The following is a 25,643-nucleotide window of genomic DNA, read 5'->3' on the forward strand; positions in this document are numbered from 1 at the left end:
AGCACAGACAGCACCTGAAACTCTTTCCGTGATGTGATGGCTGAAGACTCAGGAGATCTGGCCTCCAGGCCAGGCTCAATCATCAACCCCTTGTGAGATTCAGGCAAACAATTAACCTGAAAAAGGGCTTCTCTTTGCCTACCCGCCATCAAAAAAGAATCTTCATGCATTTTGAAAAAAGCTCTAGCTGATTATTAGAGCCCTCTATTAGAGGCCTCTTTAGGGTCCATTCAACTTTGGTTTCTAAGAATCTGGGTGATTTAAGATTCGAATGCAAAGCAAAACCAGAGGCTGTGTAGCAATACTGGTCAGGGAATAAGCTTTGCAATCAGATCTTCCTTTTGTCACTAACTAGCTGTGCTACTGAGGGTAAGTGTTTTATTCCCTTTAAGCCAATTTCCTTTTTTTTTTCTTAATAATAATTTTTTATTATGTTATGTTAGTCACCATACAGTATATCCTTAGTTTTTGATGTAATGTTCCATGATTCATTATTTGTGTACCTTAACTGTAACTTGGAATAGTAATCTCTCTTCACTGATTTGATGTATGTTTTAACTGAGATCTTGTTTAAAAAGCGCTTAGCATAAAGTCTAGCATGTTGTAAATGTCCAGTAAAGTTTTGGTATTATTCTGATAGTTAACTGATTTTCAAACAGAAGTATATTACTGCAATGCTCCCCTAGTGTCCATTCTCAATACAACAACAGCCTTTAAAACATGATTCAGGCCCATCAAGCCTCTGAACCAGTTCACAGGAAGCCGTGAGGACAGAGAAGCAAGCTAAACAGCACTACACATACGCAAACAAGAACATCCAGACTAGGAGAAACTATAGGTCAAATGCCTGGGACCTTAACAGACAAATGATAAAGGAAGGAAGAGGGGGAGGGTTAAAAGAGACAAGACATTTTCAATTGTGAAAAGCATCAAGCGTGAGTCTAGAGCGTAATGTTCAGGGATGCTCCTTGATGATGAAACTATAAGGAAACATACATGTGATTGTTATGAAGTCAGTTGGTGGTCACTTGGTTGGGGGAGGCAGTTGGGACTGAGGTGGACGCATAGCGGGGTTGCTGGGTGATTGGCAGTGTTCTATTTTTCACCTGGATGGTGGTTACAGGGGTGCCATCTCATAAAATGCATTAAGTCATACATCGGTTTTCTGTATCTACGTTTTGTTTTGCAATAAAAGTAATTTTGAAATTAAAAAAAAAAAAACGTAATTCAGGTCATATTGGTCCTTGGATCAGATCTCTCCAACTAGTCTCCATCTCATGGTGTAAACCAAAATCCTTACAAAAGCCTTTCACACCCTTTCTGTCCTCTGAGCACATCTCCTACCTCCTTCTCTTTGGGTCCTTGCATTCCACCTACCTTGACCTCATTACTTCTGGTCCTTCTCCCCGTCCTGGAAATCTTTCACCAGATATCTTCAAGGGCATTATCCTCAACTCTGTCAGGAATCAGTTTAAAAGTCTAATTATCAGTGAGGTCATTAATAAGCCCTTGTAAAATAGCTAGACTTATCTATTCTAGCATTCTTTATCCCCTTATCCTGTTTATCTTTCTCTAAATTACTTATCACCATCTAAAATATTCTATCTTATCTATTTTGTTTCTGGTCTCCTCAGCTTAAAAGTAACTCTATAAGGACAGTCACCTTATTCACTGCTATATTCCCAGTGCCTTGGACATGCCTGATATATTCTGGCCATTCCATATATTTTTTAAAAGAGTATTAAGTGATTTTTCTAGCAGGAGTGTGGTCCATCCTTGCCTCAAGACTTTGAAAGGCTGATATCCAACTTACTTCTGAGTAGATACCACCCCCAACACTCCTGCCTAGCAGTTGTGATAACTCAAAGTGCTAGAGGGAAAGAAAGGGGGGCCATAAGTACCTAGTCTGTAAGCTGTGATGCGGAGAGAAGTGTCCGATAGCTGTCACATAAGACTCACTCTTCTCCATCTCCCTGTCACCTGTGACTTTTAACATCATTGGCCTTGTCTAGTACACCAGGCCCTTATTGGTCTCCATTCTGTCCGTGCTTCAGTCCACCCTGCGTGCTACCCTTGGATTTCCTTTTTTAAACTGTTTTATTACCTCCCTCCTCTGTCTGAGAGTTGCAGTTCCTCCCTATTGCTTACAGCTTCATATCCAGACTTCATGCTAGATTCATGAACCTTCTCTACCAGCTTCTGTGATGTTCTACACACACACGTAATATGTATTTTATATATATTTAATAAAGATATGTTATACAAATAACTATTTATTTACTTTAGTTATCATATTAATCTTGCAAAACAGGAATTATTTTTCCCATTTTGTAAGTTAAAATCTAAAACTCAGCGATGCAATTGAATCAAAAAAATTTAAAAAAAACTTACAATAAAAAAAAAAGTCCAGGACCAGACATCTTCACAAGTGAGTTCTACCAAACATTTAAAGATGAGTTAGTACCTATTCTTTTCAAACTATTTAAAAAAATAATAAAAGAGGAAGAAAATCTTCCATTCATTCTGAGAACAACATTACCTTGATAGTAAAACTAGATAAAGACACTACAAAAAAAAAAAAAGAAGAAGAAAGAAAAGAAAAAAAAGAAAGAAAAGAAAGAAAGAGAGAGAGAGAACTACAGGCCACTATCTCTGATGATCGTAGAAGCAAAAATCCTCAACAAAATATTAACAAACCAAATCCAACAATATATTTTAAAAAATCATCCACCATGATCAAGTAGGATTTATTCCTGAAATGCAAGAGTTGTTCAGTATTTGTAAGCCAATTGCTATAACACATCACATCAACGAGAGAAAGGATAAGAACCATATGATCACTTCAATAGATGTAGAAAAGCCATTTGAAAAAATACAACATCCATTCATAATAAAGACTCTCAACAAAGGAGATTTAAAGGGAACATACCTCAACATAATAAAGACCATATATGAAAAATCCATAACTAACATCATATTTGTTTTTTTTCCTTACATGCACTTTATTTTTTTAATAATAATATTTTTTTATTATATTATGTTAGTCACCCTACAGTACGTCATATTTGATGGTGAGAAACTGAGAGATTTTCTCCTAAGACCAAGAAAAAGACAAAGATGTCTACTCTCACCACTTTTATTCGACATAGCATTGGAATCAGACAACAAAAAGAAATAAAAGGCATCCAGATTGGTAATAAAGAAGTAAAACTTTCACTATTTGGAGATTACATGATACTATATTTAGAAAACCCCAAAGACCACCAAAAAACTACTAGAACTGATAAATGAATTCACTAAGGTCATAGGATACAAAATCAATATACAGAAATCTGTTGCATTTCCTTTTTTTAAAAGATTTTATTTAACTTTTTGAGAGAGAGAGAATGCATGAGAGAGAGGGAGAGAGAGAGCATGAGGAGGGGGAGGGAGAGGGAGAAGAAGACTTCCTGCTAAGCAGGAAGACCAATATGGGACTTGATCCCAGGACCCTGGGGTCATGACCTTAGCTGAAGGCAGAAACTTAACCAACTGAGCCATCCAGGAACCCAAATCCATTGCATTTCTATACACTAATAATGAAGTAGCAGAAAGGGAACTTAAGAAAATAATCCCATTTATAATTGCACAAAAAATAACAAAATACCTAGGAATAAATTTAACCAAGGAATTGAAAGACATATACTCTGAAACTAAAACATTGATGAAGGAAATTGAAGGTGACACCAACAAGTGGAAAGATATTTCGTGCTCATGGATTGGAAGAACAAATACTGTCAAAATGACCCCACTACACAAAGCAATCTACAGATTTAATGCAAGCCCTATCAAAATATGAATATTTTTCACAGAACTAGAACAAATAATAAAATTTGTATGGAACCACAAAAGACCCCTAATAGCCAAAGAAATCTTGAAAAAGAACAAAACTAGAGAAATCACAATCCCAGATTTCAAGGTATACTACAAAGTTATAGTAATCAAAACAGTACAGTACAGCATAAAAATAGACACATAGTTTAATAGAACAGAATAGAAAGCCCAGAAAAATAAACTCACTATTACATGTCAATTAATCTTTGACAAAGGAACAAGCATATGCAATGGAACAAAGACAGTCTCTTCAACAAATATATTGGTAAAACTGGACAGCTACATGCAGAAGAACGAAACTGGACTGCCTTCCTACCCTTTACACACAAAAAAATAAGCTCAAAATGGATTAAGGACCTAAATGTGAGACCTGAAGCCATAAAAATCCTAAAAGAGAACATAGGCAGTAATTTCTCTGACACTGGCCATAGCAACATTTGTCTAAATATGTTTCCTGAAGCAAGGGAAGCAAAAGCAAAAATAAACTATTGGGACTACATCAAAATAAAAAGTTTCTACACAGAACCACCCCCCCCAAAAAAAAACAGCCAACAAAACTAAAAGACAACCTACTACAGGGAAGAAGGTATTTCAAATGACATATCCAATAAAGGGTTAGTATCCAAAATACACAAAGAACTTATACAACTCAACACCAAACCAAACCAAACAAATAATCCAAATTAAAAATGGGCAGGAGACATGAACAGACATTTCTCCAAAGAAGACATACTGATGGCCAACAGACACAGGAAAAGATGCTCATCACTAATCATCAGGGAAATGCAAATCAAAACCACAGTGATATATCACCTCACACATGTCAGAATCAAAAATACAAGACACAACAAGTGTTAGCAAGGATGTGGAGAAAAAGGAACTCTTGTGCACTGTTGGTGGGAATGTGAACTAGAGAAGCCACTGTGGAAAAGAGTATAAAGGTTCCTCAAAAAATTAAAAATAATATTACCATATGATCCAATAATTCCACTACTGAGTATTTACCCAAAGAATATAAAAACACTAATCTGAAAAGATATATGCACACCCATGTTTATAGCAGCATTATTTTCAATAGCCAAATTATAGAAGTAGCCCAAGTGGCCATCAATAGATGAATGGATAGAGAAGATATGTACCTAAACACAACGGAATATTACTCAGCCATCAAATGAATGAAATCTTGCCATTTGCATCAACATGGATGGATTTAGAAAGTATGACGCGAAGTGAATAAGTCAATCAGAGAAAGACAAATACCATGATTTCACTCATATGTGGAATTTAAGAAACAAAAAAATGAACAAAGAACAAAAGAGTCAAACCAAAAAACAGACTCTTAACTATAAAGAGTGAACTGATGGTTACCAGAGGGGAGGTGGGTGGGGGATGGATGAACTAAGTGAAGGGAATTAAGAGTGATGAGCACTGAATAATGTATAAAAATACTGAATCGCTATACTGTACACCTGAAACTAATATAACTCTGTATGTTAACTATACTGAAATTAAAATTTAAAAATAACCAAAAATAATAAATAAAAAATAACTCATAGCGGTTAAGTAGTTTCTCCCAAATCATATTGTTAGCAAATATTAGAGCCAAGATTCAAATCCCAATATGCCTTCTTATGTTATGCTGTCTTTTTTCCCCGTCATATATGTGTAAACTCTTGGGAGAATAAGCAAACTCAAAGAAAATGAAAACATTAATTTGATAAGATATATGCACCCCTAAAGAAGAAAATATCCAGTCAAGAAATGGGCAGAAGACATGAACAGACATTTCTCCAAGGAAGACCTACAAATGGCCAACAGACACATGAAAAGATGCTAAACATCACTCATCATCAGTGAACTACAAACCAAAACCACAATGAGATACCACCTCACACCAGTCAGAATGGCTAACATTAACAAGTCAGGAAACAACAGATATTGGTGAGGATACAGAGAAAGGGGAACCCTCTTACATTGTTGGTGGAAATGCAAACTGGTGCAGCCACTCTGGAAAACAGTATGGAGGTTCCTCGAAAAGCTAAAAATAGAACTACCCTACAATCCAGCAATTGAACTACTAGGTATTTATCCTAAGGATACAAAAATAGTGATTTGGAGGGGCACATGTGACCCAATGTTTATAGCAGCAATGTCCACAGTAGCCAAAATATGGAAGAAGCCCAGGTGCCCTTCAACTGATGAATGGATAAAGAAGATGTGCCATATATATATATATATATATATATATATATATATATATATATATATAGCAATATCTATATCTATATCTATCTATCCATCCATCTATCTATCATCTATATATCTATATATGGTGGAATATTACTCAGCCATCAAAAAGAATGCAATCTTGCCATTTGCCACTACGTGGATGGAACTAGAGTGTATTATGCTAAGCAAAATAAGTCAGTCAGAGAAAGACAATTACCGTATGATTTCACTCCTATGTGGAGTTTAAGAAACAAAACAGATGAACATATGGGAAGGGAAGGAAAAAATAAAATAAGATTTCACAGAGAGGGAGGCAAATCCTAAGAGACTCTTAACTATAGGAAACACACAGGGTTGCTGGAGGGGAGGTGGGTCAGGAGATAGGGTAACTGGGTGATGGGCCTAAAGGAGGGCATGGGATATAATGAGCACTGGGTGTTATATTCAACTGATGAATCACTAAATTCCACTCCTGAAACTAATAATACACTATATGTAACTAACTTGAATATAAATAAAATTTTAAATTTTTAAAATTTAAAAAAAGGAAAGATATATGTACTCCTATGTTTATTGCAGCATTATTTACAATAACCAAGATACGGAAGCAGCCTGATGTCTATCGATAGACAAATGGATAAGGAAGATGTGGTAGACATATACAATGGAACAGCATGCAGCCATCACAAAAGGTGAGACCTTGCCATTTGTGACAAAATGTTTGGACCTAGAGGGTATTATGCTAAATGAAACAAGTCAGACACAGAAAGACATATACCATATGATTTCACTCATATGTGGACTCCAAAAATGAACGAATGAATAAACAAACAAAAAGCAGAATCAAGTTTATAATACAGAGAACAAACCAATGTTTGCTCAAGGGGGGGGCCAGGAGATGGGCAAAATAGGTGAAGGGGAGTGGGGGATCCAGGTTTCCAGTTATGGAATGAATAAATCGTGGGAATAAAAGGCACAGCATAAGGAACACAGTCAGTGATATTACAATAGCGTTGTGTGGCGACGGATAGTAGCTATGCTTGGGGTGAGCACAGCGTAACGTATGAACTTGTTGAATCACTATGCTGTACACCTGAAACTAATGTAACATTGCACATCAATTATACTCAAATAAAAAAAAGAAAAAGAAAAAAATGCATTTAATACACCTGACCTCATAGCTTAGCTTAGCCTACCTTCAACATGTTCAGAGCGTTCACCTTAGCCTACAGGTGAGCAAAATCATCAGGAAGCCTATTTTATAAAAAGTGTTGAATATTTCAAGTAAAAAAAAAAAAGCAACACTCCCTTTCTCTCACTGCTTCGTTTCTTCTGTGCCAGAGGAGATAATGGCTCCAGAACAATGAGGTCAAGGCTGTTTCAAGCCTCAGAAGAAGATGTATTCTCTAGACTCTGTTTCTTTTTTTTTAAATTGAAGTGTAATTAACACACAATGTTACACTAATTTCAGGTGTACAACATCTTGATTTGGCAATGCTGTATGTTACTCAGTGTTCCCCACAGTAAGTGTGGTGACCCTCGTCGCCATACAACCTTATTACAATATTGACTATAGTCCCTGTGCTATACTTTTCATCTTTGTGACTTATTTATTTTCTAATTGAAACTTTGTACCTCTTAATCCCCTTCTGTCCAAAAACTGTAAAACACACATCCTTTCCAAGCACACATGGAACTTTCTCCAATATAGATCACATGTTAGGCCGCAAAATGAGTCTCAGTAAATTCAAGAAGACTGAACTCATATCAATCCTCTTTTCTGCCCACAATGCTATGAAAGCAGAAATCAATCACAAGAAAAAATATGGAAAGAACACAAATACGTGGAGGCTAAACAATTGCTACTAAAAAATGAATGGGTCTACCAAAGAGGAAATAAACCAATACAAGGAGACAGATGAAAATGAACACACAAGGGTCCAAAATCTTTGGGTCGCAGCAAAAACAGTTCCAAAAGGGATGTTTGTAATAATACAAGCCAACCTCAAGAAACAAGAAAAACTTCAAATGAACAACCTAATGTCACACCTACACAAACCACTTTTCCTTTCCAAGAGCCTGGCTCTGCACTCCCCCTTCCGTGGCTATGTCCAAGGTCCAGGTCCGCTACGTCATTGCCACCTCGGACTGAGAGCTTTCCAGGCAGCCCCGGGCTTGCTGAGGTTACCAGGAACATACTTTTGGACACCAAGCCAAGAGATGGAAGACAGACACCTGATGGAAAGAAGAGCAGGGCAGAGCATGCCAGGGTGTGTCCGAGCTGCCCTTCCCCAGCAGGCTTTCACCCCACGTCCTGAGGTTTCAGAAGGAGCGGACGCGTGTCATCTACAGCATGTCAGGCGCCGTGTGAGACACTTCCCACACAATGTCTCTTTCCCAAATCCTCACCACACAATGGACCTGCGCCCACTGACTCTTCTGCGGAATGAAAATATTAGATCACATCCTACTCACAGTCACTCAGACAAGATAGGAGGTTCTAATACAGGCTCATCCTCCTCTGGAGTCCACGGGTTTTCAACTGCGCCATACCACCTGCCTGTCCTAGGAGCCAAGAGACTGGGGTCTCTATTCTAGCTCAGCACACCCCATCTTGGGAACCTTCAGTGTCTCTCACAATCAGATGCATATGCAAAGCCACCCCACCCCCTCCAGTTCCTTCCCCCCTCACATTCCTTTTGAACTGCGTGTACCTTGATGTGCAAATGCATCAAACATTTCATGGGAACAAGTCATGAGAGAAATTATTGCTATTTTTCTGTTCACGTGTCTGCACGTTTACATCTTATTTCCTCAACTACCCTAAGACTGTTGAGGTAGAGACCTAATGTTTACAAGTGTTCGTGGTGTTCTTTTTATCACCTACAAGTAAGTCCCTTACAGCTTGAGGAATACAGGAGGTGCTCAATAAAACCAAAGATGTAGCATACTCAGAATAAGGTGGAGGGTAGAGGTCTTTCAGACCAACCTCCTCTTCTTGGAAATCAATGTTCAGTGTGGCCCAGAGCAGCCAGGCTCGGGTCAGAGTCCTTGTCTGCTGTTTCTCAGTAAAGGGTTCTGCGTACAACCATATTTGTCCATAGAGTATTCCAGATAGCAGAAGCCAAGGTGTGTAGGGATACAGCTAATGTCAGGTGTGGGCTGGTTTGTTGCTCTGAACCAACAGATCTTTCATTTTATAAATTTTTATAATACTTACTACTATTTTTGTAATATTTTATAACGTAGTACCAGTTAAGATGTCCAAGGGATATTGGTAAGGAAGCCAAATAAAACCAAATACCTTTATCTTGTTGTTGAAATTCCAATCCATCTTGGCCCGAAAAGTTAAAGTTAACTAGGGTCTGAAAAGATGATGATCACACTTCAAACACTGGAGCATTTTTTAACATCATGAGATGATTCATAGAGTATTAATTTGCTCTTTCCCGCTGCATAGGGCATGGAGTATCTTCATTTCGCAGATAAATATCCCCAGGCTCAGACAGTGATGTAGCCCCCTACACATGGCAGGCCTCTCTTCTGATCTCCAGCCCAGGTCATCAGGCAGGCGGCAGAACAGGCCAGGTAGGGCTTGGTGGGGGCAGATCAGAGAATGTGGGTAGCATGTACTGGAGAAAATACGGGAGTGCTACAGTGTGAATGCTGCAGGCCAGCCAGGACTCCTGCTCTGCGTGAGCCACATCCAGGACCTCTCTGTCCCAGTCTGCTTGTCTGCTTTGAGCTGAGTGCAGAAGGATTCTGCCTGCTTCCAAGCTGGCCCTTTCTACTGGTGGGGATTAGGTGCCAGCGTTTTCTGCTGCTGACTGCTCTTTCCCGATACTCTCTTGTGGTATCATATTTTCTCAGCTTGTTCTTAAATTCATCTTCCTGACCCTCCCAGTCCTCACTGACCCTTTCTCAGGTCACGGAAAGTGAGTTCACGGAAAGTGAGTTCACGGAGGGACTTCAATACCTCCTTGCCTATGCATCTCGCCGGAGAGGGAAGCTTCTTGTCTGGTTCATGCCCACACCCGCCTTTGGAAAAGAGACTCAGTTCTGGACATCCAGCACCTTTCACACCCCCTCACATGCCCCTTCTAGATACTGGGCCTCATCAGAATAGCCAGGACTGTCTATTCACCATACCTTCAGGTCCCAGTTCTGTAACCAAATCAACTTTGTAGGTTGATTTGGTCCATACTCCTACATCTTACAGCTTAAGTATCAGAGACTTGGGGATTTCTGCCCAAGTTCCAACAGTCAGTCAGTGGTTGAGCTAATAGAGAACCACTCAGCTCCCACATTAGTTCTCTCACCGTGACCCCTCTCTCCCCCCGCCGCCGTCACCATCCTCTCCTCTGTCTCGGTTCAGGTCCTCATCCGTTCTCAGTAAGGCCTCAGTGAAATCCTCCTAATGTTGCCCTACTTCTGGGTTCGCCCCTTTCAAATGATCCCACTGGGAAGTGTGACTGGATCACATTTGAGATCAAGACACATCATTCTATATCGAACTTCTTAGACATGCCCTGTGGACCACAGGATAGGGTTTACGTCTCTCAGCCTGACTTACAAGACACCCCCTCCCCATGCCCTCCTGTCCCTGTGCACGTCTCATGTCACTTCCCATCACGTGTCTGGAGCCCCAGCCGTGCCAGCCTTTTTGTGAGAACGCCTGGTGTATCCCGGATATGATATTCCCAGTGCCTTTGCACATTTCCTCCTCGGCCTGGAACATCCTTCTCCATATCTTCTTCGTAGAAAATTCCTGCTTAAAAATTAGTCTGGCACCACAGCTTCTCTGAAGTCTTCACTTACAGGCCGAATCCTGTGAGTGCCTCTAGCTTTGTAGTGTGTATTTTGTTGCACACGTAACATTTCATCATAGTGCATTTTGTGCAGTGCTGGCTTATTTGTCTCATTACATTATAAGCACCTTGAAGGCAGATTTTGCATTCTTTTTTCTTCTTTATGTCCCCCACTGTGTCTAGGTCAAGGTCACACTAATGTTTGGAGCTCCAGATATGCTGCTAAGGCTGGGCAAGGGACAGAGGCTGCACAGTAGACAGTTCCAGAGACTTTCCATTAAAGGAAGTAAAGTCACTCATGACCAAAGCTTTCATCTTTATCCTATTAAGAATATTCTATTTACTACTTACCTTAAAAGTTAACACACAACAACTGCAAATGACATCTAGGCAAATCACTCCAGTGTGCTTTCTATCAATTAACAAATTTAATTCAATAATCACTGTTTGGTAGAGTGTAGGTAATTTTGTATAATAACAATTGTATTTATTATATTATATAACAATTATATTTATTGGACTCCTTCTAAGAAATATGTAGGCGTGATTTCATTACGGCAACCACTTTGCAAGATAAAAGCTATTATCCTTTTTTTATTATGTTATTTTAGTTACTATACGGTACATCATTATTTTTTGATGTAGCATTCCATGCTTCATTGTTTGCGTATAACACCCAGTGCTCCATGCAATACTTATTTTATAGTTGAAGGAACTGGGGCTCAAGAAATACAGGCAAATTCGGAGAGACATAGCTGACCTATAAGGAACTGGCCAATAATTTTACCCAAGACTCTGGGGCTCTGAGTGAACAGACCAGGTTATTAGCCCCCCTTACCATATACTGCCCAAAAAGGACCCACTTCTGTTCCCTATGCAATGTTCTATGAGCAGCATACTTACAGCATTTTATTTATTTATTTATTATTCCCAAATAGAGATGACTTTTGTTGATTATAAAAGTATCACATGTTCGCTGTAAAATATCCCAACAATATGGGAAAGTATAAAGAGGATTGCTATATAATGATTTCAACACTTTGAGAAAACCACTGTTAATATTATGAGGAGCGTCCATTCAGACTTTTTCCTGTGCATGTGTACTTACGCACATGACACACACTTTCCTTAAGTAGAGTAGTACTACACATGTCTTATGCCCTTTTCTCTTCTTTCTTAATATGTGGTAGCTATATTTCCATTGTTAAGCCCTACAGATCCATATCATCATTTTGAATAGATGGTAGTATTTCAATACGTGAGTATACCATAATAAGGCATATGTGTTATTTCCATGTCCCATGTTCTATGATCATAACAATGCTATGATGAAAATATTTTGAAAATTTATCTTTTCCCTTTTGACCAGGCTCTGAAGCAACCATGAGAGCCTATGTTTTCATTTGTATTTCTTTGACCATTAACAAGGTTGAGTATTTGTTCATAAGTTCTGACCTGATGTAGTATTTCTTTCGTAAATTATTTCTTTTTATTCCCTTGTCTATTTCCTCATTTGGGTGTTTCCCATTTTCTTCTTGGTTTCTAGGAGCAATTTAAATGAAATAGTCACCTCTGTTCTGTCACATATGTTACAAAACATGGGTAGAAGTAACCCCAGACTTGTTTTAGTGTAACCCTCCCATTGTACAGATTAAACTGTCTAGAGAAAAGAAGTGATTCATCGTGGTCTCATGGTTCTATTCCCAATTTTTCCAGTGACTCAGTAAGATTTATTGACTCAGATTAGTTATATTTCTATTAAACCACCCAGCCTTTCTTTAGAAAGTAAAATATACTTCCAAATTCACCATTATTTGATATCATAGAGAGCTTCCTTGAAAAAATGATAATAGAAAACAGCATTTCAGCTCATTTTTTGGTCTACTCTGCCTTGTGCCTTTTTCTACTCAAGGATTCTTTTTACTAGAGAACAGGTGAAGGAGACACTAGGGAGGAGATACCAGTGTCACAAATATTGGTGTTTGGAGAAAGAGAAATAGAGAAATAGATGCGGTGCCCTCCGGTAGTCTTTGTAAGCCTGATGGAAATTTCTTAAATTTCACAATTCCTTTTTATTTAATTTTAAAAAAATTGACTTTCTTTGTGCACTTATGTAGATGGTTTCTTGGCTACCATTTTTCAACAGTGGATCCACCTCCAAGAAGGTGCTAATTGCACAGCGCCCCGGGTAGGAGGATATTTGAGGGCTGCTATCTTGAAGTGTTGCATACTTGTGTCTGTTTTTTATGCCTTTCCAAAATGGGATCCCATTTGCTTCCCTTTCCTTAGGGGGAGGGAAATGGCAGAACCCCAAATTAAGAATCACGATAAATAAAATGAACTCTTGCCTATCAGATTTTTCGGGTCGACTTCTTATGCCTCAGATATCCTGGGGGAAGAATATTATTAGTGTAGAGCAAAAAAGCTGGGTTGAGGAAGCAGTCATAATGATCAGTTGGAAGAGGAGGGAAAAAAACAAAAACGAACAAAGTAAGGGATAAGGAAGCCATGAAGGGCATCATTTGCTAATAGATGGTTCCAGACTTCCTCTCTTAAGGAAAATTGGGACATGTGGAAAATCTGCTTGTCCATTTGTTCACTGCAGAAAGGGGGTAGGAGGGGACTCCCTAAACGGAAAAAAATCAGGGAAGTGAAGCAGGTGTTTCCTGCTACTTGTGTCTCAGAGGAAAGCTCAGAGCCCTTGGAGGGAGGTTTCCACAATGGCCCAAATCAGAGGAAGGCATACTTCTCCATCAACCTTAACTCAGGTGTCAGACACATCAGCCGGCACCTCGCAGACTTCCTCTCCCTGTCTCTCAATCTCTGACAGAGTGCCCCTAGTCTCAAACTAGTGGAAAGTTAATACATATGTACCATATAGGTTTTTGTAGGGATAATTCTTTCTACCTTCCTTTCTCAGCTTATCTGCTCTTTTGTTTATCTGTATCCATCTTTATTTTCTTTCTCTATTTGTCATTAATGGGAGTGTTGCTACTAGTGCTTAATATGCTTCATTTTTTCTCCTAAATTAAAATAAAAAAATAAAGTAAAATATACAAGTGAAATATTACCTTGAGCTTGCGCATTATGACACTAAAAGATACTTTGTCATTTAGCTCTAAAAAGAGGTCATTTAATTCTCTACAAAATTAGTTTGAAAGGGCGCCTGGGTGGCTCAGTTGTTAAGCGTCTGCCTTCGGCCCAGGGTGTGATCCCAGGGTTCTGGGCTCGAGCCCCACGTCGGGCTCCCTGCTCCCTGGGAGCCTGCTTCTTCCTCTCCCACTCCCCCTGCTTGTGTTCTCTCTCTCACTGGCTGTCTCTCTCTCTGTCAATTAAATAAATAAAATATTTTAAAAAAATTAGCTTGAAAACCAAAACATATGTGGGAAGCAAATTTAAATATGCTAATATATCAGCTACATCTTTTTTTAATGTTTCTCTTCCCGTTCTCTCTTCTTGTTTTTGTAGCTCTCTCTCTTTTTCTCTTTAGCAGTGAAGTATCCAGGGGAAGAAGAAGAAAGCTGATGTGTGTGGGTGTGCATGTGGGTGTGTGTATGTGTGCACATCCCATGCACCCAAATACTGGAAAGCAATGAAAAGATTTAAAAATATATATTTTCGTATTTTAGATTAAGGGAAAGTAAAACGGGAAGAAGAAAAGGGAAGCAGAAGGATAAAGGGAGTGAAGAAGGGAGAAAACGAGAGAGGGAGAGAGGAAGGGAAGGAGAAAGGAAGAGCAAGACGGATGAGTTGGGACACTCGCTCCAAAGAGAAAATGTCATATATCATCCAGATGTTTTGTCTACGGCAGACCAAACATCAGGCTTTTGGGAAACATTTGGAAGATACAATGCTCCTTTCACTGCGCAGACAACTGTTGACAGTCCTATCGCCTCTTTCTCTGTGTGTATGTGTCTATCCCTTTCAAGCCTTTTTGTGGTCAAATTATAAAGGCCTGTTTAGTGGGTGGGTGACGTCACACTGACCACAAAAGCTTATATTTCCTGCTACTAAATACACAGCCCCTGCTGACGAAGTAATCATTACAGAGAGAGCTTGTTCTGCCGAGGTCACCCCAAGTGGGGATAAAGGCGCTGGGGGAGGGGCCCCGGTTGAGAGAGCCCAGCCATTATTCCCCAGTGTGTCTGTCTGCCTGCTGATCCTCGTCTTGTTAGAGCCGAACGATGAAAATAGAAGTCCCTTTGTGCTTCCTTCAGACCCTTGTCTCTAGGGGTGCTGGGGAGTACTGGGACTCAACATGGCGGAGAGAAAAGAACAGAGGAAATCCAGGTCGGATTCCAATCTTCCCATTTATATGCTGAGTGATTTTTACCTCTCCTGGCCTAATCATTATAATCGCCATTTTGCTAAAGAAGAAAGAGCCCCATGTAGGGAACAAATGAGATCATGCATTTTAAAATGATTGATTTCATTTTTAGGGTGTTACTCAAACCTTAATATCATTTCTTTGTGCTCCCACCCCCTTCCTTTGTGATAAGTAGGCACTGCACTTCTCGATTTTGAGAGGAGACAGTACAGGGTAGGTTTTATTTTTGCAAATTCCTTTTTATCTTACTTTTTACTTTTGCAGAGGTCACTAGGAAAGAAAAAGAAAAAAAAATTTGAATGAAGAGAAATAAATGAACTTAAATGATAAGAAGAAGGGTTGTCCAGTGGAACACAGGCAGCCACACCACCTACTAGACAACTACAAGGTAAGAGGAGAGGACCCAGGTGTGATCTCCTGGAGGAAATACCATTTGGGTTGGGTCTAGTGCCTGATGGGTCATGCTCACGAACTCCTAGGTACCACCCGGCATTAAACTGCACTGATCTAAGGGCTTATGCCTTACGTCTTCGGCATCGCAGACCTCAGAGGACATGAAACCATGTGACTGTGCTTTGTGAGTATTTCATGCAGTCAGGTTCATTTCAACATTGAGAGAAGTGGAAAACCACTGCTTAGCCAAGATCATACAGAATTTTTCTACTCTCAGTTCTGAGATTTTGACAAAGCAGGATTCAAATTCCCTACATTTTTCTTTCTTTATTTTTTCCCCCTTCTGATGAAAGACTATTACACATAGTGCCTCACACCCAAAAAGCACTTTGGAATGAGTCCACGTGACATTCAGCAAAAGGAAACGTTTGCTATTATCCATAGAATTTAGGTGGTCTGGACAACCAGTCAGAATATTCCAGCTGCTGACAAATTCCTGTAGGCCAGGGTTGACTAGGTTGGTTCTCTATATAAAGCAAAAAATCGGAAAATTGCCATGTTCCTTTGGGCCAAGTGTGCCCACCAGGCCCTTACTGGGGCAACCTTTCTGCCAGAGCTAGTGGCTAACTTACGGCCTCCGGTAGGCCCAAGCCAGTTCTGTTCACCTGATCCGAGGCTATGGTGGAGTTGGCACGTCTCAGTTATTCCCCACAAGCTGCCGCCCCCTGGCTCAGGCATAAAGCCTCAGCTCCATTAATCATCCTTTTCCTGGAGCACGTTAGACGAACTCCTGGCTAGAAGTAGAACTATCATTTTCATTTCCTAATTTTAAAAAGTGTGCGTTTGGTAACAGAGGGAAGACAGGCCAGAAAGGCAGCTTCAAAGTCCCGCCATATGGAAAAAAATGCAGAGAGAAGGTTCTGGACCACTTTCCTCTGAATTCACCTCTCCTGTAGTGTCGGGGACCATGCCAGAAGATGAGGTCTGTGCTGGGAGGGGAGTCTGAACTTGCAAAGAGGATGGCCACCGTCAGTTTGGGGTAGGTTTAGCTGTTAAAAGTAGAGCTCTGAAAACAGAACTGAAGGAGTCAAGATAGAAGTTCAAGGGCAGTGTTAAGCTAAAGAAAGAGTAAAAAAACAAAAAACAATAACAAAAAAACCCCCAAAAAACAAAAAAACAGAATTTGCAGAAATTGGTGCCCAGAACTTAGGAAAATAGAAAATCATGAGAAAAAAGAAATGTCACTTAAAAGATAGCAGCCAAGCAAGCAAGTTGATCAAAGCCAACTCACGTAGTCAAGATATATTTAACAGGCTCAGCATATCTAACATTAAAAAGGACCTAAAAATGGAGGCAATGTCATATATAGATCAATTCTAGGAAAAGCAAGATTTCTGAGGAGAAAGGTTAGGATGGAGTCAGAAAGCAGAAGGTGAGGGCTCTGTTTGGTCCACGATAGAGGAAAGGAACCACAGAGCAATGCTTGGTTAAATGTTAGAAGCACAGTGGAAGCAAGAGGATCAAAATCAGGAAGGTTCTGACACAGTACAAAAATGAAAGTCATCAACCCAGAACTAAGAATATAGGTAAATTAGCAAGAGTGTAGGAGGAAAAGAACATCCTCAGTGATTTCAGCTGGCTTTGCAAATCCACTTCCATGACTAGAGACTTCTTTCACAGGGACTAATTGCTGGGGGGTGGGGAGGTGGGGTTCAATGCCACCAAGGAGCTAAATGCTACCGCAGAAAAATGACCCTCTCCTGTCTTTCCTGTTGCAGCAAGAACCTCTGTCTTAACCAAGCAAGTAACTCATTTCTATGAGACTCAATCTGAGTTATTCTATTTATCTATCTGCACTCTATCAATTATCTTTCAATTTATCCACCTAGTTATTTTTACAGATAAGTATATTCCATGCACAGTTATGATACCAAAACAGTCCTTTCCTACAAAATATTCAACATAATTGTTACAAGTGAAAATCTCAGGTCTTCCGTCTAGGGTTTAATGTCCATGATTCCAAGCAACCTGTTTGACTGATTATTTTTTCCTTTTTTGATTCACATTTGGTTGAATTAACTCAATTGACTGTTTTGGCATTATGTGTAGACACTTCTTCACTGACGCAAACACTCTGTTGGTTGATGTTATTCAGATTAACCTACAACCTAATTGGCTGAATTTTTTGTCTCTTTCCCATGGGGTGATGACATTGTGTAGGCTCGTATTTGTGAGAGGTTCTTCGGTGTATTTTATTTAGCCCGAGGCTAGTTTTCCTGGAACCTTAAGTACAGAGAACTTCGGGAGCAGAGACAATACTTTGGGTGATGCCCAATGTAAATCTCATGGTCCAGAGACAATCTTGTGGCCAAACATGAGCCTCATCAGATGTCAGGCTTTCCAAAAGTAGATGCAGAAGGCTCCCATCTGTCTAACTCCTGCTGTCTGTTCCTGACAATCACCATGGTGCCCGTGTTGTTTTCAGAACTCACAGCCTAAAGATCCACCTTACTTTTTCTTAAAACTTGGGAAGCAGACCTTACTCCTTTTCATTTTTCAAATTGCATGTGAATTCTACTGTATTTAGCATAACCCAAGCTTAGCATCTGAATACATGTTTCATAGCCAATAGCTCCGTATATCATCCATGATTACATACTGTATCTCAGACATAGGCGTAGGACATACAACCGATGTGGCCATCTAGTATTGTCAGTCAACATAACCTCAATACTGACCCTTGCTTTGTGCTTTGGGTGAGAAGTAGAGCTAGGTCCATGTAGTAGTCTAGTGCCCTCTTGTGGCTTTCAAACCAAGAGTCTTAAGCTCCTTTGTAGAATTAGAGTGGTTGTTAGAATCACAGGCTTGAGAAGGGCATCTTGAAGTTAACTCTTATCATCTGCCTTCTTTCTCTCAGTAATACTATCCTCCTCCTGCAAAGTATAGTAATTAATGGTAGACCCATTCTACTCTGATCTTAGAAGAGCCCTTTGGAGTGTGGGGATTAGTTCAGGGCTTTGGACTTTTAAAGGGACCTTCAGAATTTGGTACACTATGGACACATACTACATGACCAGTAAATGTTAATTGAGATCTCTTTACCAACCTGCCAGGTTTTCCACTTACCCATACACTTATTCACTTCAAATAATGTAGTATGCTTAATCTGAAATCCAAAGAAGAATTATGAAGGATATAACAAGTGACCCAAAAGTCTGAAGATTTGTCATGTTAACAAATCAGGTATTCTCCATAGCTCCAGAGGGGCAAAAGTGAAAATTATAGATACTGATTTAATATAAGGAAGGATCTTTTAATGATTGCAACTGCATGACACCAGATCATGTCTTGGGATATGTTTCCATCCCTTGAAACAGTCTAGCAAGTGTGGGTTAATTTGATATGGAAATTTTACAAGAGAATTTCTCCACTGGACTAAAAATCTTAGATTTTTGGAATCTGAAAAGTCCACAAATATATCCGAGAAAGAATACAGCTTCCTTCAACTACTCAATTAAATCATTCCCATAGTTAAAATTCCTTTTAATGTTCAATGTGGAACCTTCCCGATACAGTGCAAGTTTGTATCTCCATCACCATTTCTAAGAAATCAAAATGTGTATGTATGTTTGTATGCACACATATGTGGGCTTATCCAATCTTGTTTTCATAACCTACCTGCTTCTGATTATCTAGAATGTAGTAAGACCTTCGGTATTTTCTTCCAAACCCAACAAGCTGTCACCTGCTTTTTGTTTTAAGCAATCTTTTTATATTTGTGCCTAATTGCATATGATGGCAACTTACATATTAGAGAAAAATAGGCACATTTGTTTGATACTAGTTATGTGCCATATGACAGCTATATTAATACGTATTAATTGTGTATGAATTAATTAATACATATTAAAGCAATTATTCATAGCAAGCAAAAAGAGGAGTCAAAAATTTAATTTGAGAAAATCACTCATGAAATACAGGCATTTAATTTTGGCATCACAAATTGCAGGGACAATGAACGTTGGCAGCCTTCCCTAGCTCATACTGGCCTAAACTAGCGGACACAAAAGATGACTTACATTTCTTCCCAGCATAATTTCTTCCTCTTTTAAAAAAGTAGAATTATTTTAGAGGTGCTGATTGATTTAGACTGCTTTTGCTGCTATTGTTTTGATTATATTTCATATTTAGTCTATGCAATCTTCCCTATACTTTTTTTTCTCCTGTACCCTAAACATCAGAGAGGGGAAACAGCTAATCCATCCCATCTTGCCAAAATGAGGTTAACACTAGAAGCCACTGAGTGGTAATCCCTTGGACCCACAGTTGAAAGCTAGGACACAGAGCTGCCTCCCTCTTGTTCCTTCTCTCCCCCAAAAACCTCATCACAGTTACTAGATTGAAATTGGATGGGAAGGGGTTTGAGGGTTTTCTAGGGTAAGAGGCAGATCTGCCCTTGTCAAAACAAAACTTCAAAAATCTTGAGGTTCAAGGAAAATTCAGGCCCTGGCCTCAAGTTGGTTTGAGATTTTTCTTCCCTTCTTCCTCACGGTGGTTTGTCCACCCTTTGTCTTGACAGAAGAGCCAATGGTCCATGTCACAGACTTTGCTGACAGTCCTAGGTTATAGGGAAGAATTCTCTCCCCTCTTCATCTCCGTGGGAGAGACACACTGGATTGTCACTAGCCTGTGAAATAAACCACCCGCCTGGCTCATGGAACCATTTCAAGGCCAGAAGAGCCAGTGTTACTCAGCTGTGCCATATGGGAGAGAAGAAACAGTGTTTTTCTCCATATGGATTTGTCACACATTAATAAGAGGCATTTGCTCTTTGTCTCAGCCAAATGCCTTGATTCCTAAAACACATGAGAAGACGTGCTTGGCTTAACTTGCCAGGGAATTAGATACGTACTTCATAAAGCGAATCAAAACTAAACCCGTGTTGGGCCATTCTGTCCCTACCTCATTGGACAGACATCCCTGCAAATGGACAGCTAATCCTTTTAATGAGCAAAATACCCGAAGGCTTTTCTGGGGAGAAGCCAGTGTTTAACCACTTCTTGCCACACAGCTACAGAACATAGAATTTTTGAGCCAGGAAGAATTTTAGAGATCATCAAACCCCTCTCCCCAACTTCATTTAGCATGGGAGAACTGAGGCCCAGAGAGAGGAGGTGACTTATACAAGACTGCTTAACCGTGTTGTGACATATTAGACTCCTGTCCAGGTCCTTCACTCTTAATTCTCTTCTCACATGTCACAGTTCCTTTCATCCTTTCTTCTGAAAACCCCTTATAGTGCACTTACCGCTGTTTTCTTTCCAGACTCTGACCCATTGTTAACAAATTCAGTGGATAAAGGATTATGATTTTCTTACTACCTTTCCATTAGTGATAAAATTTGTATCTATGTCTCTGTTCTTCTCTTAGCTACCACCATTTTTATTCACCACCATGAAACTAGAGTACAAGACAATGAAACAAATCTCAGTATCAGTAGTAAAGACCTGTGTCCTGGTCCCTGATTCTTCACCAAATGATGTAAGAAGGCCCCATCCTTTGACCAACAGACAGAACACATTTCCAGGTTGGGCACCGCATCCTACATTCTTTTCTTTGTGTCATATAGGCATGGGAAAGTATTATATCCATCCAAAAGTCATGCTAAAAGTACAAAATGACTCAAGGGCTCCATAGCTATGGTCTTCTCAAGGAAACAAGAAAGAATTTTCCAGAAGTCCCTATCAGGTGTGGTCTCTAAATACCAGTCTGGGCATTCTCCTTTGGCATCAGAGGTTGCCATATTTGGCCATGCTCCTGAGGCAGTGTCCATACGGAGGAGACAGCCCATGGATCCACCATAAAAACCCCTGACTGGAATCTATTGTGCTGTATGAGCCCTTTTTTATTTGTAAAATAAGAATAATAGTACCTACTTCTTAAGGTAGTTGTGATTAAAGCAATTATAATATATAAAATGATCAGCACAGAATAACTGCTCAAAGAGGTTATCTATCATCTTTTTCTTCTTTCTAGAGTAATCTAAGCTTAGTGACTGCACCGCTGAGGCAGTTTCCTTTGCTAAGGGACCCCAAAGAAATTATCTTATAAGACTAGTGGAAAGAGGGGCACCTGGGTGGCTCTGTCACTTAAGTGTCTGCCTTTGGCTCAGGTCATGATCTCCAAGTCATGGGAGATTGAGCCTTGCATCAGGCTTCCTGCTCAGCAGGGAGCCTGCTTCTCTCTCTCTCTCTCTCTCTCCCTCTGCCCCTCCCCACCACTTGTTTTCTCTCTCTCGAATAAATAAATAAAATCTTTAAAAAAAAAGACTAGTGGAAAAGAGGGCTGAATGCCAATGAATTGCCCCAGAGAGTTCATTATCTCTATAATAATAATAATAATAATAATTATTATTATTATTATTATTATGTTAATCCGGAATTCCTACAGTAACTCCTATAAGCAGGTTAGTGGAAGGGAGAAGTAAGCTATGAAGGTAGAGAGAGAACCATAGCAGTAAAGGGAACTATTTCCCATAAAAATTAGGGCTGCCCACTGACAGGTTGTGTGTGTGTGTGTGTGTGTGTGTGCGCGTGTGTGTGTTGCACATACATGAGTATAGGTAGCTGTGTATATGTGAGTGTTTCTCATTTGCCCCTCTTAAACCTGCTCTCAGAAAGGATCATTTTTTTTCTCTTTCATTGTAACATATTTGGCTTACACTAAATCAGAGGTAGTGGCCGTATTCAGCCTCTAGAAAGAGTTGGAAAGGCTAAGTAGTTAAATAAAAATGTAAAGTCTTAGATGTCCAGTTAGTCAAGAATCTAAAATTAAAAGGCAAAAGATGCAGAAAGGGACATGAAGCTTAATCTTTGGAAGCATGACCAGATGCATTACCTCTCCACTTTCCTCAGAAATGCTTTGGTCTGTGATCTCAGAGAACCTCTACTACCCAGATTCCTTCTCACTCCTACTCCTACCAAGTGTGTCAACAGGAGAGCAAAATGGATTCCTGGATCAAGCTTTAAGGTGTGGTACAGAATCTCTAGTTGTTTTGTTTTGTTTATTAATAATTTTTATTTTGTTACATTAGTCACCATACAGTACATCCCCAGTTTTTGATGCAATGTTCCATGAATCTCTAGTTTTATAAATCAATCTATCCTGAAGGGGGCATCATTTTCTGCTATATGTCCCCCATGATAGGAAAGACTGAGTTAAAGTAGAGAGTTAAAAGAAAGAGAGAAATTCATCATAATTGTTGAGGTGACACCTTTAATTTTCTTATTTTTATCCACATTCTTTTCAGGTACTGAGGACATAGCTGAGGCTGTGCACACCACCCACTAATGCAGTTGGTAGATGAAGGTAGGGGCTGAAGTACACCCGGGAGCGGGGGTCCATCCATGGTGTTCCAATAGCTGATCGTAGCTGTGCTGCAAATTGAGCCCTCCCCCAAGTGATGTTTTAATTTTGAAATAACGACAATTCTTTATTGGAGTTTTGTCTCGGAAATAGAAGAATGATAACATTCCAATGCCTCACATTTCAAGTTATCTCTGTATTTCTCACTTCTAAAAATGAAACTGGGAGAGGGGTGCCTGGGTAGCTCGGTTGGTTGAGCATCCAACTCTTGGTTTCGGCTCAGGTCATGATCTCAGGGTTGTGAGATCAAGCCCCCTGTGGGATTCTTCTCTCCCTCAGCATCTCTCCCCCCTGCCCCTGGTCATGCTCCCTCTTTCTCTCAAAGAAATAAATAGATCTTTTAAAAAAAAATGAAGCTGGGAGAGGTTAAGTGAGTGACTTGTCCAAGGTCACGCTGCTAGTACGGAGCCATCTGTCAGCATCCAGAGCTGTCTTTACTACTTACAAAGAAGCTGAGTTGTCAATCAACGTAAAAATAGAACTAGAATTGAGTCAGGATTGTATAAAGTTTAGGCATCAAGCAGAAGAGGAGAGATAATTTGTTTGGAATCTGATTTGCGTCATTTCCCCCAAAATTCAGGGAAAAAACTTTAGAAGAACATGGTCTAAAACAATGCTTCTCAAATGTTAAGGTACGTAGAAATCTGCTGTAGATTCTGACTCAGTAGTTTTAGAATAAGTTTTAGAATAAGGCCTGAAATTTGCATTCCCAACAAGCTCCCAAGTCATGCTGAAGTTACCAGTCTACACTGCACACTTTGAGTAGCAAGAGTCTAAGAGACAGCTCAGGGGCATAGAAGAGACTACTCAGAATCGCTGGAGAGTAAACCATTTCTGGAGTGCTGGCAATATTTCAAACCAATTCAGCTTGTCGTTTAGCTACGTAGACTTGTGGGGAGGGTGGCATGTAGTCCCTCTCACCTGTTTCTCCCTTTGCCTCAGCTCCAAGGCCTTGGTTCTGGAATCTAGAGAGAATCAGCCAGCAAAAGCTGAAGAAAGGGCATGTTTCTCCTTCCAGGAACTTGATCAGGACTTTTTTTTTTAAGGTGATAGTTGGGAGAATATCAGTGAAAATACACTTGGCTCCATTGTTTTATGTTTTAGGAGAGCAACAGCTGCAACCATGATGAGAAGTGACCTATTGGCCATGGATATCAAACATCATCAAAGTGGAGAACATGGTGAGAAGTGGAGAACATGGTGAGCTCCTTTTGTCCACAGTACCTGAAAGACAGGATTGTGAGCACACCTGAGACTTTGCAGCACTCCCAATTAACCTCTGAGTCAATGGATGGGAGTTGATCAGGTCTGATGTATCTCAGGTGACATAGAAAGAAGTAGATGGAAAAAAAGGTTGGCGAACATATTAAAATGCTAATAATGACTATCTTTGAGTGGGGCCATTACGCATGGGTCTTTTCTGTTGTTGTTCATGAACTTTTATTTAGTTGTCATTATTTCTTACATATAATGATTGCACTTTCTTTTTTAACTTAAAAACCACTTGGGTATGCCCATAAGCAGCGTTCTATATGTTACATAATATTCTATCAAATGAATATATCCAAACTGTCTAGCAAAAGGAAGTTCATTAACTAATGATTTGTTTCCAATTTTTTGCTCTTCAAATCAACATTGCAATGAATATCTTTGTACAAGACACTTTGGAGGTCCCAGTGGTGGGATTGATGGGGTTTAAAGAAGGACTCAAATATTTACCTCCATGTTGCTTTCCTTTACTGGTGGCAATGTAAGCTGATGTATGCCATTTGGAAAAGATGTCCTGTTTTACCACACCCACTCTTTCAAATCAAAAGTTCTAAGGAGTTGTCTTATTTGAGGTCTCACTTTACTTGTCATGAGTGTAAGGCCCAGGAAGTTGGAGATACCCAGCTGGATGGTGACAGAGCTGCAACCTGAACCTGTTTGAGCCCCTGCCCTTGTTCTTGGAAACTACAAATCAACACCTATCCATGGTTGAAGGTCCTTTGGGTTTTGGAGCCCTGAGAATGATATCATGCCCACTTTTTTTGTTTTCCTGCCATCATTACTGGTATCTCTTACTAAGTTCCAGGTTGAAAGATGTAGTGAAATGTGCAAGATCAGAAATATACAAAAGATAATACCAGCTCCATTTAATTCTACCTACAAGAACTTGAACATGTCGTTTAATGTCTCAGAGTTCATTGCATTTATTTGTAAAAATGATGCCACCCTCTTTGCAGAATGCTCATGAGGAATAAATGAAATAGAGAATTTGACTCTGTCTGGCACAGTTCCTGGCTACATAAAATGTAGATGACATAGCACTTATATTAAAGAATGTTTTTGAAAATTGAATGGCAACATGCTTAAAGAGCTAAATATTGCCTTCTTTGTCTTCTTCTTACTACTACAGCTATTTTTCCCACTGATTTTTCTACACCCCAGATTTCTTCTTGTTTGTTTGCACACATCTTCATTATAAATAAACTAACATAAAAATTCAATGAGAGACTATGGACTCTGGGAAATAAACTGAGGGCTTCAGAGGGAAGGGGGTGGGGGAATGGGATAGGCTGGTGATGGGTATTAAGGAGGGCATGTAT

The 25,643-nt window shown here is 39.7% G+C and overlaps 1 long non-coding RNA gene across 5 annotated transcripts in view; it reads left to right on the forward strand.

Annotated features, from left to right (window-relative positions):
* LOC130542161 (uncharacterized) overlaps window positions 1-25,376 on the forward strand; it is a 61,010-nt gene extending 35,634 nt beyond the window's left edge. Inside the window, exons 2-7 of one of the 5 annotated variants that reach the window (XR_008956520.1) lie at window positions 6,682-6,794; window positions 15,502-15,625; window positions 15,717-15,814; window positions 22,545-22,659; window positions 22,940-22,998; window positions 24,160-25,370. This is a non-coding gene — a long non-coding RNA (uncharacterized LOC130542161). Of the gene's footprint in view, window positions 1-6,681; window positions 6,795-15,501; window positions 15,626-15,716; window positions 15,815-21,060; window positions 21,218-22,544; window positions 22,660-22,939; window positions 22,999-24,159 lie in introns of all 5 variants that reach the window. The other 4 variants (XR_008956516.1, XR_008956517.1, XR_008956518.1 and 1 more) reach the window with 4 other exon arrangements.
* The last annotated feature ends 267 nt before the right edge of the window (window positions 25,377-25,643 follow it).

The sequence above is a fragment of the Ursus arctos genome, unplaced genomic scaffold (assembly GCF_023065955.2).
Source record: "Ursus arctos isolate Adak ecotype North America unplaced genomic scaffold, UrsArc2.0 scaffold_1, whole genome shotgun sequence".
Lineage (NCBI taxonomy): Eukaryota > Metazoa > Chordata > Mammalia > Carnivora > Ursidae > Ursus > Ursus arctos.